This window comes from Mixophyes fleayi, chromosome 1 (genome assembly GCF_038048845.1).
Source record: "Mixophyes fleayi isolate aMixFle1 chromosome 1, aMixFle1.hap1, whole genome shotgun sequence".
Lineage (NCBI taxonomy): Eukaryota > Metazoa > Chordata > Amphibia > Anura > Limnodynastidae > Mixophyes > Mixophyes fleayi.
The window spans coordinates 148,757,056-148,769,604 of NC_134402.1; the positions used below are offsets into that span (position 1 = coordinate 148,757,056).

General features: G+C 39.7%; 1 protein-coding gene across 2 annotated transcripts in view; it reads right to left on the bottom strand.

The window, feature by feature from the left end:
• The window catches only part of BMPR1B (bone morphogenetic protein receptor type 1B), a 349,352-nt gene that overhangs the window by 265,599 nt on the left and 71,204 nt on the right, over positions 1–12,549 (bottom strand). Inside the window, exon 4 of one of the 2 annotated variants that reach the window (XM_075201552.1) lies at positions 9,960–9,983. The exons of the other annotated variant lie outside the window; for it this stretch is intronic. The gene's annotated coding sequence lies outside the window, so the exon portion shown is untranslated. The remainder of the gene's footprint in view (positions 1–9,959; positions 9,984–12,549) is intronic. 2 annotated transcript variants of the gene reach the window in all.

The window sequence follows — 12,549 nt, forward strand, 5'->3', positions numbered from 1 at the left end:
TACTGTGTACTAGTGCTAGGGGGATCAAATTGATTGCATGCTAAATTAAGGCAATGATTTTCATGATGTCCCAATCAAATGACTGATGTGTAGTCTGACTAAAGTGTTGACAAAAGGCAATGGAAATTTTTTATACTATTAATTAACCATAACAACTTATTTTTGTGTCAGATAAATTAAAATATTGTTCTACACTGTTAATTCACTCCATTTTATTTTCCATATGATAAAAGTAACAGTTCAGACCATTTAGTACATATTTTGGTGAGTTTAGGCAAATTCATTTCTATCTATGTTAGTGACATTTTCAGATCAGAGAAATCAATATGCATTCAAATTGCAATTCTATTAACTGTGGCTGTGGTGAGATCACTATATTTCACAGATGTAAAGAGCTGGAATATTATTTGAATAAGGAGATAGAAATATGCACTACATTCAAAGAAGACCCCATGACAGCAAAGGCAATAACTGTAAACATTGTATGCACATACCTAAAGCTTATTACGCACGCTTTGACAAGGGACCAATACGTACATACTTTCTGACAAGCATTCACATTGCTTTGTCTGAATTTAGGTGTTACTTGTATTGTTCGGAAATGATAACGCTTAGCAAAATACAATGGAGTTCTATGGGATCACTTATTAAGTACGTAGTACATTATGCTGTATTAACTTTAACCTTGTAAAGTTCTGTTAAAATGAGGATAAAATACAAGGACTCTACTCTTTTAACTAGTGTTGTTTTTCATTACTCATGTGTACAAGCCAAACATCTTTATCTTTAACCTTTTACATACTTGTCCATATTTGAAAATAATATCCAGGGACAGTTTGCATAGTTTGGATAGTTGCACTGCATAGAGAGCATAGCCATAGGGCAGTACCCCTACCCAATATAATATACCAATTAAATCTGATCAGAATGTTTCCTCCGGGTGCTCCGGTTTCCTCCCACACTCCAAAAACATACTGGTAGGTTAATTGGCTGCTAACAAAATTGACCCTAGTCTGTGTGTGTGTGTGTGTGTGTGTGTGTGTGTGTGTGTGTGTGTGTGTGTGTGTGTGTGTGTGTGTGTGTGTGTGTGTGTGTGTGTGTGTGTTAGGGAATTTAGACTGTAAGCCCTAATTGGGCAGGGACTGATGTGAGTGAGTTCTCTGTACAGCGCTGCAGAATTAGTGGTGCTATATAAATAAATGGTGATGATGATGATGATAATGCAATGCTATTGTACTCTATATAGCAAACTACACCTACCCAACAAGAACTACCACTGGATATGATTGTAATACAATGATATTACACTGTATACACTAATTGGACACTGTATATGCTCAATGTGACCTGGCTATTGGACATGCTCATAGTACTATTCTATTACACTGTATACATAGTGGTGTAAATGGGACAGAGTGAATCACTAAGAGGGGAACCAACACTTTGCTGAGACAGCCCTGGTTCTCTTGCTCTGTATGATGGGATATATGACAACACTATATTCTGGATCATAATTTTTTATCTAAACTACATACATTTTTCTATTTTTTCGCTTTCATGGAAACCAGACTTTAATCAAAACACAGGCATTATTTTGCATGATCGCTTGCACTACTTTTTTACAACAATACCTGACATGACTACTAGACACGATTATAATACTCTTACATGAAACTCTATGCAAACACAAAAATGTACACTAAACATAGCCTATATGATATGCCAGTTTATCATAAGACACTTATTTTTCCCATACTGTTCACATTGCGTTTAGACACATTACAAAAACAGAGATGCAGCAGTTACAGGGGCAAAATGTGAAGACTTGTGTTCTGATTTAGTTTCCAAGTCTACATATTGAACAATGTTTAAGCTGTCAGTATAATTTTACAAGACATATGCTTGAACATATGCAGTATTAGAGGCCTACTGCAGAAGGCACCTCAGACAGCCAGAACCTATCATCACATGGCTTCTTCCCATTTATATCGACAGCTTTGTAAATATCGTGGTTTGGCTTGTACAGGACCACACAAAGCTGCTTGCTGGATGCTTTTCTAAGGATCTCCACTTATTGGTACAATTGCCAGTAAGTGTTACAAATTAGTCACAATCTGTTTTTAAGTCCTACTTTTGGTTGAGCTGTTTTTTTGTTGTTGTTTTATTTAAAGGAGAATGAAACCCAACACTTTTATTGTTAACAAATCAAAGAACAAAGCAATTAAACCGAACATAGAAAATTACCAGCAATGTAATGTACCATTAAGCTAAAAGATCACATATTGGAATTGGCCCACTAGACTACATTAAGGTGTTCTTAATTATATATTTATTAGTTTGGCTCCAACTGAATTGTTTGTATTATTTGAGTCTATGACATATGAATGCACACATTGTAAGCCTGAGAGTTCTCCACACAACAAGAGGCTATCACTTGCGTAAAACATACAAGCCGTTATTGTAATTTACTACTGTTATGCTAGTTATTTTTTTCCAACTGTTGCTTTTTTATGGGAACGATGTAAAAATACAGCATGAGGCCGTCTGACCTGCAGTGTTCTGCCTGTACAAAGTGAGCACTGAGGCAGGTTTGTGGGTCTAAAATCTATTACACTGTGGTGTCTTTCTCAAAGGGTGCACACAGCTCAGCATGGAATGTTATCATTGGATTCTGTACAGGTTTCCAACTAAAAAAAACCTTTATTTTCATTCCAGCTTTGTTTACTTAAAGGTTCTGAAGATTACAACTGGCAGGTTATTTCTATATCCCACCTTGGCCTCCTTCTAACCTGGCATACGCTGCAGGCCTCAAAGCAGCAACCTGCCTGTTTCTGTGGAATACTCTCGGTTGAAGCGGCATATGGACTTTTCCACCTATTTGGCAATAACTAACAGGATTTGCTTGAAATTTGTAGGAAATACAATCTGTGTGCAGTCATACAGACAAAAAATATGCTTGTATTTAAGTAAAACCACTGCATTAAAACAACAAACCTGAACCCTTTAATCTAAACCTTGGTATGAATATGTCAACTACAAGTCAACCTCAAAATATCTACCTTGCATCTGGCTATCAATAATAGACCTCCATTTTCAACATATCACACTGTTGCTTATTTTGTAAGTAAATATTGTAGGTTATAGAGCTTAGTAGTAATTTTTAAATGTACTGAGATCCATTGGAGGAGTGGGGGCATTTATAGACAATAAACAAAAATTCAACGGCAAAATTTATTTATAAATGTCCAGCAAGTAGAACCTTGTGCTTGTTGTATACCATGTCTGGCCTGGAGTGGGTCAAGTCTACAAGCGCTGCTTTTTTTACATCGCATTATACAGATAAATCAGAATGGATGTCAGGAAGTCTCCGCGCAACAAATCTGGTACTCTTCTGGGTGTTATTATTCAAAATAAAAAGGAAGTGGACCTTTAGCTACCAGATATTTCTCTTTAAAACAAGTTGCTTAAGCCCCCAGAGTGCAGGTGGACCAGTGGATTTGATAGCACATAAGTGCATTTACTTTTGATTTGAAGTGGAAAAATTAAATTTAGGTTTGTTGGACGGGATTATTTAGATATGATAAAAGGGTGGAAAGATTATTTACCAATTTAATAAAGGAGATTGTCCTAAACTATAAGCCAGATAGACATTTTTACTCTTACCATTATTTGCATTTTTCCGAAGCATCTGCCAATCTGCCAAATTAGGCACAAATTGATTTGGCAAGGTTTCCAAAGACTAAGAATTGGCCATTATTTATGCAAATAGAGAAACATTGGGGGTCCACACTTTTGGGGTTTATGAATTAATCCTGTGTTATGACAATAACTGATAAGGTGTTTAACTACTTTAACTTTATTCTACTAATTTACACTACTGGATGACAGGTTGCATGTTCATGTCTAGGCATTTACAATTTTCTGTGACACAAATGTAAATATCTGTTAAAGTTAATACATACATAGATGTTCACCCTTCATGATGTCCATGCAAAAGTTACAGAAGTTTGTTAAAGCTAAATCATGGGTGGACAAAATGATGTCAGAGCTAGAAGTCAAACTAATATCCTGTGTTTCATTTTAGATAAATATTACACCCAAATATTTGCAAGAGATAGCCAAGAGAAGCACCTTTCCTATATTTACTTTTTGTGACGTTATTGAAATAAATAAATTTATAATCATGAACAAGTATGAGTTCAATCAAGGAAACTATGGCAAATATTGTCAGTCAGTTTTCAATTAAAATAGTTCACTTGTCATCTACTTATGTATAATTTTATATTCTTTACAGACATTTTTTTTATCACAGCTTAGCAAAAAAGTGTTATTTGCTATTTGAGAAATAAAAGGATAGATGTCTCTTCTGCTATTTCCCAATTACTTTTTTAATGCTAGGCAGTGAATGAAGTGATTTAAAACCAGCTTTTTACATCAATTACTAATCTGGCTCTAGATTAATTGTCAAAAATATGTGGAAAATATCTGACCAGAAATTTGTCAACGTAATGAAATAGGTCAAGTCACTTATAAAAAAAAATAATGTTTTTCGCCCTTTTTGCGGATTTGAGCAAGCATCAAACTAAGTTTAGTAAAAAAGAACTATTGGTATTCAGTTAATTGTAAAACGCTGATGTTCATTTTGGTTTTCAACATAAGAAGTAACTGTGAAGCAAAGTGGACGACTATAACCAGAAGTGTGAATATGACCAGGAAGTATTCCAGAACTGTACTGAAATGTATGCATGAAATGTGTAAAACACCACTAATATGTCTGCCTATAAACTGCCCAATAAGGGATTAGATTCATTACACACAAGTATATTTAGAAGTATATCCAAAATCCAGTTATTTATAAGAATAATGAACAATGTTTACGACAATAACAGAAGTATGTTTAGTAATATGCATTTTTAGTAATAGCATTATTATTACCATTTAGCATTATTGTTTCTAGCATCAACATGGATTTTAATCCTCCATTCTGCTTCCAGCCTCACATTGATTTAAGTACTGCATTTATTGTATGGGTTGATAGTGATTACATTGGTACTAGTTCATAATACATAGGAAAATAACTCTATCGGAAAGATTTATTAATGCAGGAGTGGCCAAAGTGCATCAGCATCTAGGACTGGTTTTGTTTACATCCCTGCAGCTCAGCCTGTTCTATTTGTCACAATTGAGGTTGCCAGTCAGCGATCTCTGGGACAAGCCTGACCCTGTCCTATTTCTGTGTAGTGACCAGTCGGTGAGCTGCTCAGGTTAGATGGTGCTGGTTAGCAGAGGAATGGGTGGGTGTGAGGGGGAGAGCAGAGCTCCTGTCACAGCATGGGGCTTTTGCATTGTGCCTACACACTGCTATAGTGGTCCATGACAGGGTACTGAGCAGCAGCCAGTGTGTGATGCAGGGAGCGGGCAGAGCTCCTGTCACAGCATGGGGTTCTTGCATTGTGCATACACACTGCCATAGTGGTCCATGGCAGGGTACTGAGCAGCAGCCAGTGTGTGATGCAGGGAGCGGGCAGAGCTCCTGTCACAGCATGGGGTTCTTGCATTGTGCATACACACAGTCATAGTGGTCCATGGCAAAGTACTGAGCAGCAGCCAGTGTGTGATGGAGGGAGCGGGCAGAGCTCCTGTCACAGCATGGGGTTCTTGCATTGTGCATGCACACTGCCATAGTGGTCCATGGCAGGGTACTGAGCAGCAGCCAGTGTGTGATGGAGGGAGCGGGCAGAGCTCCTGTCACATCATAGGGCTCTTACATTGTGCATACACACTGCCATAGTGGTCCATGGCAGGGTACTGAGCAGCAGCCAGTGTGTGATGGAGGGAGCGGGCAGAGCTCCTGTCACAGCATGGTGTTCTTGCATTGTGCATGCACACTGCCATAGTGGTCCATGGCAGGGTACTGAGCAGCAGCCAGTGTGTGATAGAGGAAGCGGGTAGAGCTCCTGTCACAGCATGGGGTTCTTGCATTCTGCATACACACTGCCATAGTGGTCCATGGCAGGGTACTGAGCAGCAGCCAGTGTGTGATGGAGGGAGCGGGCAGAGCTCCTGTCACAGCATGGGGTTCTTGCATTGTGCATACACACTGCCATAGTGGTCCATGGCAGGGTACTAAGCAGCAGCCAGTGTGTGATAGAGGAAGCGGGTAGAGCTCCTGTGACAGCATAGGGTTCTTGCATTGTGCATACACACTGCCATAGTGGTCCATGGCAGGGTACTGAGCAGCAGCCATTGTGTGTTGGAGGGAGCGGGTAGAGCTCCTGTCACAGCATAGGGTTCTTGCATTGTGCATACACACTGCCATAGTGGTCCATGGCAGGGTACTGAGCAGCAGCCATTGTGTGTTGGAGGGAGTGGGTAGAGCTCCTGTCACATCATAGGGCTCTTACATTGTGCCTACACACAGTCATAGTGGACCATGGCAGGGTACTGAGCAGCAGCCTGGGTGTGATGGAGGGAGCAGGCAGAGCTCCTGTGACATCATAGGGCTTTTACATTGTGCATACACACTGCCATAGTGGTCCATGGCAGGGTACTGAGCAGCAGCCAGTGTGTGATGCAGGGAGCGGGCAGAGCTCCTGTCACAGCATGGGGTTCTTGCATTGTGCATACACACAGTCATAGTGGTCCATGGCAAGGTACTGAGCAGCAGCCATTGTGTGTGTGTGTGTGTTGGAGGGAGCGGGTAGAGCTCCTGTCACAGCATGGGGTTCTTGCATTGTGCATACACACTGCCATAGTGGTCCATGGCAGGGTACTGAGCAGCAGCCATTGTGTGTGTGTGTGTTGGAGGGAGCGGGTAGAGCTCCTGTCACAGCATGGGGTTCTTGCATTGTGCATACACACTGCCATAGTGGTCCATGGCAGGGTACTGAGCAGCAGCCAGTGTGTGATGGAGGGAGCGGGTAGAGCTCCTGTCACATCATAGGGCTCTTACATTGTGCCTACACACAGTCATAGTGGTCCATGGCAGGGTACTGAGCAGCAGCCTGGGTGTGATGGAGGGAGCGGGCAGAGCTCTTGTCACATCATAGGGCTCTTACATTGTGCCTACACACAGTCATAGTGGTCCATGGCAGGGTACTGAGCAGCAGCCAGTGTGTGATGGAGGGAGCGGGCAGAGCTCCTGTCACAGCATGGTGTTCTTGCATTGTGCATGCACACTGCCATAGTGGTCCATGGCAGGGTACTGAGCAGCAGCCAGTGTGTGATAGAGGAAGCGGGTAGAGCTCCTGTCACAGCATGGGGTTCTTGCATTCTGCATACACACTGCCATAGTGGTCCATGGCAGGGTACTGAGCAGCAGCCAGTGTGTGATAGAGGAAGCGGGAAGAGCTCCTGTGACAGCATAGGGTTCTTGCATTGTGCATACACACTGCCATAGTGGTCCATGGCAGGGTACTGAGCAGCAGCCATTGTGTGTTGGAGGGAGCGGGTAGAGCTCCTGTCACAGCATAGGGTTCTTGCATTGTGCATACACACTGCCATAGTGGTCCATGGCAGGGTACTGAGCAGCAGCCATTGTGTGTTGGATGGAGCGGGTAGAGCTCCTGTCACAGCATGGGGTTCTTGCATTGTGCATACACACAGTCATAGTGGTCCATGGCAGGGTACTGAGCAGCAGCCATTGTGTGTTGGAGGGAGTGGGTAGAGCTCCTGTCACATCATAGGGCTCTTACATTGTGCCTACACACAGTCATAGTGGTCCATGGCAGGGTACTGAGCAGCAGCCTGGGTGTGATGGAGGGAGCAGGCAGAGCTCCTGTGACATCATAGGGCTTTTACATTGTGCATACACACTGCCATAGTGGTCCATGGCAGGGTACTGAGCAGCAGCCAGTGTGTGATGCAGGGAGCGGGCAGAGCTCCTGTCACAGCATGGGGTTCTTGCATTGTGCATACACACAGTCATAGTGGTCCATGGCAAGGTACTGAGCAGCAGCCATTGTGTGTGTGTGTGTTGGAGGGAGCGGGTAGAGCTCCTGTCACAGCATGGGGTTCTTGCATTGTGCATACACACTGCCATAGTGGTCCATGGCAGGGTACTGAGCAGCAGCCATTGTGTGTGTGTGTGTTGGAGGGAGCGGGTAGAGCTCCTGTCACAGCATGGGGTTCTTGCATTGTGCATACACACTGCCATAGTGGTCCATGGCAGGGTACTGAGCAGCAGCCAGTGTGTGATGGAGGGAGCGGGTAGAGCTCCTGTCACATCATAGGGCTCTTACATTGTGCCTACACACAGTCATAGTGGTCCATGGCAGGGTACTGAGCAGCAGCCTGGGTGTGATGGAGGGAGCGGGCAGAGCTCCTGTCACATCATAGGGCTCTTACATTGTGCCTACACACAGTCATAGTGGTCCATGGCAGGGTACTGAGCAGCAGCCTGGGTGTGATGGAGGGAGCAGGCAGAGCTCCTGTGACAAAGAGCAAAGAATTTCTGTCAGAAAGACTTTTGTCTGGATATTGAGGTGACCTGTGTCCCACAAACTCTGGAGCAGTGAGATCTCTTACCCGTTTTGAGAGACAACTATTAAACCCTAATGAATGAATGTGATATCTCAGAGAAAAGCCACAACTAAGCACAAACCATTCCTAGCATAAACCACAACCACGTATTAGAGCAGCAATGCTCCTGTAGTTATGGAGTTTGCTTCTCGAAAGGTAAACTGCATGCATAAGAAAAAACACGTTTGGCAGTTTGAGTCCCTGGGCTTTAGGCCATCTGAGGTCTGGGGCCCTATGTACAAAAGCTTTAGACACCCCTGTAAATGCATATGTAATTGTCATAGAAAATAAATGTTTTAGTATACAAAGAAATAAACCAGATTGCTGCATCTGTTACAAATTGCTGCATTCTTTTTGAATGGGGCCCACAACTGAGATTTCACATCACATACTAAATTTTATCCTGTCCCACTAGGAAGCAAAACAAATGGAGCACTTATGTACCAGTGACATTTTTATTTATCATATATCTGTTTGTCATCTCCTCAGCGGTTTATGGTAGGAATAGTATTACCTTATGCTAAGCGGTTTGCTTGGGAATAAACCTTTGCGTGATTTGTACAAGAAAATGTGAGATAATTATAGTTCTTTAAAATGTACTTTTTTACAATGTAAATGTCTAATCTAAATTGTGTCCTGAAAACCAAACAAACCAGGTTGTGTGAAACAAAACACATAAACCAGGAATTAAATCAGAATTTGTAAAACCACTGATCAAACGTTTTATGCATGTCAGCTAGAATGAGGTTATAAAGGGAATTATGTTATTAGATAAAACACTTTTCCTCATCCTAACGTGTTAACTGTTGACAAAATCCTTTGCAATTCTCAGATAGATGCTGGAATCATAGTTTTAATTGTACTCAAATATAAAAACATCCATGTTTAAGTGTCAATGCATGAGACTTCTTTATATTTGAAGTTACTGGTACACCTTAAAGGTACATGTTTACAGCATAGCAAAATATGCTAGGTGAGCTTGATCAATGTAAATGCTTTCACATAGTAACCCATGACAATCTTAAAGGAGTTTTCTATCTTCGGGAAGATTAAGTTACTGATTAATGTATGACATTGTGCAGCTTTTCCTAAATACAGTGTTTTATCTGTTGTCCTTTTTTTTGTGTTTTTCACCAAAACCTTTATACAGTCTATGTTGTTATCTTTATGTATGACACACAACTGCTCTGTGATTACAAGTGTATTCAATGCACAGAGCACAGCTGTGTGGTGCTGCATTCAAAGAAGAGTAAAATGAACAATGTAGTTTGGTAGGTATAAAAGTCCTAGTGAAAAGCACAGGAAAAAGATAAAGCAATGTATTTTTTAATCATTTCAGTAGGGCATGTAAAAACCAATAGTTTAAACATTTCAGGACATGGAAAACCTCTTTAAAAAGGATATAATCTGTCTCAATTAAATGATTTTGATATATTTACCCAACCATAAATGCCGGCCAGAACCTAAAAAGAACATCAACAAGTTAATGGTGGATTGTCATTTCTCGGAACAGGTAAATTGCCTGTTTATTTAAAGTTACCATATTCCAGATAACTGCCTTTAGAAATGCTATGTTTAAATAAAGATGACATGGTTATAGAGTGGAACAATTATCTCTTACATTTAAACATAAAGAAAAAAAAAATTGAAGTTGAAAAACTGCAAAGTTTAGGAAATCTTCCCAAAAAAGCACCCCTCATATAATTGAATGGTGCTATAAACAGCAGGAAATTGAGCTGAGTAATTTATGCTGACTTTTGGATTCAAGCAGTCTCTGAAGACTATTCACTCTTCTGTTCCACTCTTATTTCTCCACATTTTTGCAGTAAATGCAAGAGAAACAAGGTGTAATGACTGATACAGGCCTCTAGATAGCTTGTTTGTGCTTCTGTAATTGGATAATACATAATCCATTCCAGCAGTGTGGCATAATACCACTATAGATATCACCCACATAAAAGTAAAAAATAGTGAATACATAACACCACATTTCCCATTGATCACTCATCCAAACATCATATCTTTACCCTAAGAATGTCAAGATGGTATTAGCCAGAATCTAAAAGTATCTTCTACAATCATCATTTTAAAACTTGTTTTTATATTGAACCCAGAATGCTCATGAAATCTTTTGAAATATACGGTCAACCTCTTTTTCATTGTTATTATTACATCTCATTGTTAATAACAATCCTTTGTGATGCTGAATTTATATATGTGATGTATACAGATTATTTACAAACATAGTCTCCACTGAGTTTATTTTTTTTCTGAGACAAAACATATTATTTACCTTCTGAGTTACTATATATTCTACACAACCAACCATTGATGATAAGTAATACAATTTCTATTATTAAGCAATAATTGTTTAGAATAACTTGTCAAAGTAGATTCAGGTAAATTTTACATTTAAAATTAAGCTTCAAGAAGTGATCAAAGCAAATTTAAAGTCAAATATGAACTCAAATATCAAGACTGTTAATGAAATAGCAATGACATTGCTTGATGTGGAATATAATGATTATTACAAAATAATAAGTAAAATACAATACAACATATTTAACAAAAATTAATTAAACTACCTGGTTGGGTAATAAGGCAATTATTAATACATTAGTACAATTAGCTAAAATTAACAAATACATGCTATGCAAATAGCAGTAAAAAGCATATTTATTTTTTTAACTATATATGTATATATATATATATATATATATATATATATATATATATATATATATATACACATATATACACACATATATACACACATATATTTTACTCTCCATACAGCATATAACTATAGTACATAGGCAATGCAATCATGATTTCTTTTTTTTATCCAAAGTATATTTAAAAAATTATCCCCTTAAGTCTTTAAGTTATGATGGTTATCATGCTGAGTCTGCACACTTGAAACTCCAAACAATTCCTTAACTACAAAGAAAATACAGAATATTTACAATGAATTTGGTATTAGTATGCATTACAAAACTACCTCACAAAATTGAGTGAAAAAAATGAAAAAAACAAAACACTTTCTCTGTTTGTCACCTATGGGGCATGGGTTTCTAGCACATTTCATGTTATGTTTAATTAGCTGTGTGCCAACCTTTGGTATGTTTCATAATAAATCCCTTGACCACATTTTCTGCAGGGCTGGCAGAAATGGAAAGACTCTATTCATTAAATCACAGAACACACCACAGAAACTTACCACACTGCACTGCTTCCTTGCAAGATTCCAGCACGCTACAAATTTCAACAGCCATCTCTCTCTATGCTTGAAAAAGCCTCCCATATGACTATGATTAAGTAGGATATGAGAGGTATCCAATCAGTGTTTCCCGTTTTCTGAAACCTCCTCCCCCCAACATTACATGTGGTGTAGGGACAGGGTTATGCCTTTACTTAAACAGTAACCATCTGTTACTTGCAGGAAAGCTGTGTCTCGTTCTCAGGTTTCCCTGCTTCTTAGCACAATAACTTGGCTTTGGACTGTGTAGGTCCCCCCTTACAACACATACAAAAGTTACAAAAGCTGCAGCAGCCCCGTCTTGCAGACACCACACAGTGTAGGTCTCCACCAAATGCTCAGCTTTTTCCAGCTGCTGCTCTAGAATTCCAATAGTTGTAAATCACAGAAGCAGCAGAATTTGGAGCACATGATGGGTGGCTTTTGGATGATATAGACTTTCAAAGGGAAAATGATTATTAAGGTGACTAAGAAAAAAGATCACTGACCACATGTCATTAAAAGGACTAATTCAGTCTTCACGTTTATACTTATCTGGCAATCCACAATAAATGTATTAAATTATGGAATTTGGTTACTGAACTTCATATATGCATATAGTGCATATAGTTATAACAATTCAACTGCACCTCAGTATATGAGGTGCTGCAGAAATGACCCTTACCCAGGGTGCATTTCACTGGAGGGCTGCACTGTGCAACCTTTTTTCTCAGGGCTTCATGGTTCGTCTCACATGGTTCGTCTTAAATTCCAGTCACTTAAATTTTGCA